The sequence below is a fragment of the Choloepus didactylus genome, chromosome 10 (assembly GCF_015220235.1).
Source record: "Choloepus didactylus isolate mChoDid1 chromosome 10, mChoDid1.pri, whole genome shotgun sequence".
Classification (NCBI taxonomy): Eukaryota; Metazoa; Chordata; class Mammalia; order Pilosa; family Megalonychidae; genus Choloepus; species Choloepus didactylus.
In genome coordinates this window covers 94,717,202-94,723,201 of record NC_051316.1, presented here as the reverse complement: position 1 = coordinate 94,723,201, position 6,000 = coordinate 94,717,202, and positions in this window count along the sequence as shown.

The window sequence follows — 6,000 nt, the reverse complement described above, 5'->3', positions numbered from 1 at the left end:
ATGTAAGGAAAATGTTCAGAGATAGATTGTGGTGATGAACTCATAACTATGTTATCATACTGTGGACAGTGGATTGTATATCATGGATGATTGTATGGTGTGTGAATGTATTTCAATAAAACTGAATTTAATAAAAAAAAAAAAATCATACGCTCAGTGAAGCTCCGAAACAACCCAGAGTAATTTGGGCAGAGAATAAAAAGTATTTGTAAAGCCCCCTTGAGGGACTTTGGAAAAATGTGGAAATATTAAACTTCCACCTGGGTATTTCCTGATATTCTTGCAAGCATTGGTGACTACAGTTTAGTAGGCCGAGCACTCAATCTTGGGGCTTGCCCTTACGAAGCTTGTTACTGCAAAGGAGAGGCTAAACCTACTTATAATTTTGCCTAAGAGTCACTCCCAGAGAACCTGTTCTGTTGCTCAGATGTGGCCTCTATCTCTAAGCCAACTCGGCAGGTAAACACACTTTCCTGCCCCCTACGTGGGACATGACTCCCAGGGATATAAATCTCCCTGGCAACGTGGATGTGACTCCTGGGGAGGAGCCTGGACTTGGTGTTGTGGGATTGAGAAAGCCTTCTGGACCAAAATGGGGAACAGAAATGAAATAAAATAAAGTTTCAGTGGCTGAGAGATTTTAAATGTTATAGAGAGGTCATTCTGGAGGTTATTCTTATGCATTATATAGATATTCCTTTTTAGTTTTTAGTTTATTAGAATAATAAGAAGGAAATATCTGAAACTGTTGAACTGCAATCCAGTATCCTTGATTCTTGAAGACGATCATAAAACTATATAGCTTATATGGTGTGACTGTATGATTGTGAAAACCTTATGGCTCACACTGCCTTCACTCAGTGTATGAACAAATGAAAAATGGGGACAAAATGTAGATGAATAATAGGGGGGAGGAAGGGTATGGAATGTTTTGGGTGTTCTTTTTTACTTTCATTTTTATTCTTATTTTTATTTTTTGGAGTATTGAAAATGTTCAAAAATTGTGATGATGGCACAACTATATGATGATACTGTGAACAACTGTTGTACACTTTGGATGATTGTATGGTATGTGAATATATCTCAATAAAATTGCATTAAAAAAAAAAACAAAAAAAAACGGACACAGCCCAGGCACTCAGGGAAGCCAAGAGTTCAGTGGAGAAAGACTTCAGTTGATTTATCATGTAATCATACTAGTAGATGATCACAAAATGCAATGAAGAAAAGGCAAAGGGAGCTGTTAGAACCTACAGCAGAGGGACCTGACCTCATTCGGGGGTCAGAGAAGACTTCCCTGATCAAATGGTACTTGAGAGAGACTTGATGGGGAGTAGGAGTTAATTAGGTAAAGGGGATGGGGATGGAGGTAAGAAAGAGCATTCCAGGCAGAGGGAACAGCATATGCAAAGACCTCAAGGCTGGAGGAATCCTCGCATTTACAAAGAACTAGAAAAGACTAATGTGGCTGGAGCACAGGGGGCTAGGAGGAGAGTGGTCTGAAATGAAAGGCGTGGAGGGCGATGTTCCTGGTGTTTAGCTCTGCATTTCCAAGGCTTGCCTTGGCAACCTCACATCTTTATTATGCTTCAGGGCCAAGCAACCTGCCTCCTAATAGGTCCATTCCCTCCTTAGACTAGATAACTTTTTCTTGGCCCGAGAGCCAACCTGTCTCTTAAAGGTGCCTTTCATATCTCAATTCTGATTTGCTTCACTGGTCTTCTTTCTTCCTTTCTCCCTCACTTCCCTCCCTCCTTCCTTTTTCAAGCAAAGGAGTATATAGATTCTTTTATTTTCTCCATTTTACACAGATGGTAACATTATATACCCATTTTACACCTTGATTTTTTTAAAATTAATTTAGTTTAAAAATTTCCAAAATTTACACTCTTTACCTCCAAAGCATCAACTCCTCCATTCCCCCCACTCCAGCCTCTGTAATCTCTAATCTACTTTCTGTCTCTATGATTCTACTCTTTCTATATATTTTATATGAATGAAATCATGGTATTTGTCCTTACGTGCCTTGCTTCTCTCACTCGATTTAATGTTTTCAGGTTGCAGCCACATTGCAGCATGTCTTAGAACTTCCGTCCTTCTTACAGCTGGATAATGTTCCACTGTGTGTATGTACCACATTTTGTTTACCCATTCATTGTTGATGGATACTTGGTTTTAAGGTTTAAGTTTTCAGAGACAATCTAACTTTTATGCTTGTGTTTTTTTTTTTTTTTTGGTGGGGGGCCTTACTCTGGCCCCAAGACCTGATAATACAGTGTTGGGTACTGTGCTAGGCTCTGGGCCATGCAGATGCAGTCTCTCTGGTCCTTGCTTCTGAACAGCTCACAGACTAATGGGAAATTTGGATTAAAAAATAATTTGTGATGTGGTTACATGGATGTATGACCTTTGTCAAAAGTCATCAAACTTACATTTTAAATGGGCACATTTTATTGTATGCAAATTACACCTTAATAAAATTGATTTTAAAAGAAAAACATTCATATACAACACTGGGAGAGAAGTGTAAGTCATTGTTCCCACTATTGTTAAGCTGGGGCCCCTCCTCCAAACTTCTAGGTTCTGAAAACCCCAAATTCTTCCCTTTGTTTCCCCAGTCCAAGGGATGGTAGCTGCTTCGTACAGCTGTTACCACTCTTAGTTTAGTGGCTCCTTTTGACTTTTTCTGATCTCCAATACCTACTGAACCCATTCTTTTTATTAAATTATTTGTTTGTTTTGGTTTGCTAAAACTGCCAAAATGCAATATACCAGAAATGGGTTGGCTTTTAAAATGGGGATTTATTAACTTACAATTTACAGTTCTTAGGCCATGAAAACGTCCAACTCAAGGCATCAACAGGATGATACCTGGATTCTGAAGAAAGGCTGCTGGCATCTGGGTGTTTTTCTCTTAATTTCATCTCTTTGCTTCTCTATGTGTTTTATCCTTTTATAAAGGACTCCAGTGAGCGGATTAAGACCCACCTTGAATGAGCTGAGTCACATCTCAATTGAAATAACCTAATCAAAAGGTCACACCTACAATAGGTCTGCACCCACAGGAATGGACTAAAAGAACATGGCCTTTTCTGGGGTACATAACAGCTTCCAAACTACCACACTGTTGAAATAACTAGTGTAGTTTCTGTTTTCTTTACTGGACTCTGGTCCCTCAAAGATGGGATTCTGGAACTGATTTGTTTGTGTTCTCGGCCTTGAATACAGGCTGCCTCCCTTACCAATGAAAAATGTGGTACTGACTGGTAGTCATGGCATGCAATGGCATCAGGATTGATTAAATTATCAACTGAAGTTGATTTTGCAGAAATGCCATCTAGAGCAATGCCCAGGAAATCCATGTGGCTACCAGTTTGACCACTAAGGTAGACATAATCCACAAGGTTGACAATGAGATAACTGCTCATGATTGCACTGGAGAACTTAAAGAAAGGAAATCAGCTTAAGGCTCAGATCATGGTTTTTTCAGAGAATCAGAGAGCCTCTTTGGTGGGCCTAAAAGAATATCTTCTTTCTTGTGTTTGGGGTAAGCCTCGGTGAAAATCAGACTCAAATTTAATTTTTCAGGTTAAAAAATTACAATGTTGGTTGAATTCACATCTTTCTCATGAAAGTTAGCACACTGATTCAGAAGGAATGGAATCCCGAAGCCCTGAGTATGGTATTTGTTAAAGCTGAGAATCTTAAACCCCTGAGAGTCTCTGAGACATCTTTGACACTGGAAGCAGCTTGTCCTTCTGTGTCTGAGGGAAAATTCTTTTTTCTTTTTACAAAATTGCAGGGGCCACAAGAAGCAATTCGCTTTAACCTGGCAGTGTCCACTATGCACATTTGTGGTCTTACTTCGGGGCTACATTGACTCTCTTGCTTTCTTCCGTAATCGAGTCCGCAGAGATCTTGGTTGACTTAGTGTTTCATTGAACATCACACTGGTTCGCTCCATGACTAAATCATGTAGATTGGTGACAAGCACATAAGACAAGGCAAGATCAAGGCCTGACTGATTCAGCTGGAAAAGAGTTAATGTTCTACTTTTAGATTCAGACAGTTTATAACTCAGCAAAAGGAAGATGCTGGCTCCCCATGGCCCTTAGCCACATGCTAAAAAGGGCCGATAACCTCCATGTGAGTCATGGGATACCCCCTTCCTGAGGAGCTAATTCCAGACTGTAGCTAAGCAGTTTGCAGAATAGATTCCACAGCTCTATTCTGAGGAAGTGAGGTGGGAAGCCTCATACCTCATCAGAACCTGGGAGGTGATGAGAAACTGTCTCATGACAGCCTGTTGGGGAGATAGAAAATTGAGTGGGAGATGGCCTGAAGGCAACTCCTCACAAGCCTCCCAAACTCTTGTGTTCCAGGAGGATGACAAGGTATTCTGCCAAGACCCAGATAAGTGCGGTTCAAGCTTTTACCTGCATGTCCCATGTGGATATGTGCAAAGATGCCAGCATACCAAGGAGAAGCCATTCCCCTACAGTTGGAATGGTTAGGCAGGAAGTAGCAAGTACCTTAGATGCCTTAGAAAGATGGAAGATAAATCCTACAAAGATTTAGGGGCCCACAGCGTTAATGAAGTTTCTGAGGTGCATTGGTTTGGGAGAATGTTGGGGTATTCGTTCTAAAGTGAAATAGAAATGTTTTGCCTTACACTGCCCAACACTAAAAAGAGGCACTGTGCTTTGTGGGCCTCTTTGGATTTTGGAGGCAACATATGCCATAGTGGAATGAACTGCTCTGACCCACTTACCAGGTTACCTGTAGGGCTGCTGGTTTTGAGTGGCACCTAGAGCAAGAGAAAGTTCTGAAGGGGTCCAGGTTGCAGCATAAGCTGCTTTGCCTCTTGGGCCTTATGGCCTAGCAGATCCTATGATACTCCAAGTGCCTGTGGCAAATGGAGTGCTCTATGGAGCTTGACCAACTCCTCCATAGGAAAATTACAATGCAGACCTCTGTAGAGCCATGCCCTCTTCTGCAGATAATTTTCTCCTTTTGAGAAACATCTCCTGTCTTGCTAGTGAGCCCTAATTGAAACTGAACACTGAATCCTGGAACACTAATGATCATGTGACTAAGTTGTCCATCATGAATTGAGTATTCTCTGATCCTTCATAAGATTGGATTTTGGCAGAAGCAATCCATCCTCACGTGTAAATGATACACAAGAAATTGAAGAGTGTCTGGAAAGTAGAAGTTGCATGAGTAGATTATTCAAATACCCATAATATCTATTCCTGCTGCATTGCCTTCTCTCCTGCAATCTATACATACACTGGGACTAACTGGAAATGTATGTTAAAAATTTCAGCTCCTCCCAAGAGTGTCCCCGAAAAATAGCATGAAGAGAAATCCTCCCAGTGAGCAATACATTTGGTTGTCTATTTTGTGTGGATTCAGAGATCACCACAAGTACAGTTGTACAGAGATTCATGAGCAATGAATAATGGTTTGGTTGGATGGTCAGGAACTTGGAAAGAACAGGCTAGAAGATGGCTTGGGGAAGAGGTATGTCAATAGAACTCCCAGATTGCACATAGAATGTGAAGATACCTGTATTGGTTATCTATTGCTATATAACAAATCACCACCACTCCCCAACATTTAGTGTTTTGAAACAATACCCATTTCATCTTCTCATGATTCTGTGAATCAGCATTTGGATTGGGCTCAGCTAATTGGTTCTTCTGTTGGTCTTGCTTGAAGTCATGCAGTCATCCAGTAGTTTAACTGGGGCTGGAAGTCTATGATGGCCTCACATGTCTGACAGTTGGGGCTGGCTGTTGACTGGGCATGTGCCTCCAGCAGGATAGTTTGGGCTTCTTCACAAGGCAGTAGGAGGTACTAAGATGGCAAATGCAGAAACTGCAAGCCCTCTTGAGACCTAGGCTTGGAAGCCCCACAATGTAACATCCACTACCTTCCATTGGTCGAGAAAGTCCCAAGGTCAGTCCAGATTCCAGGTGTGGGAAATAAACTCTA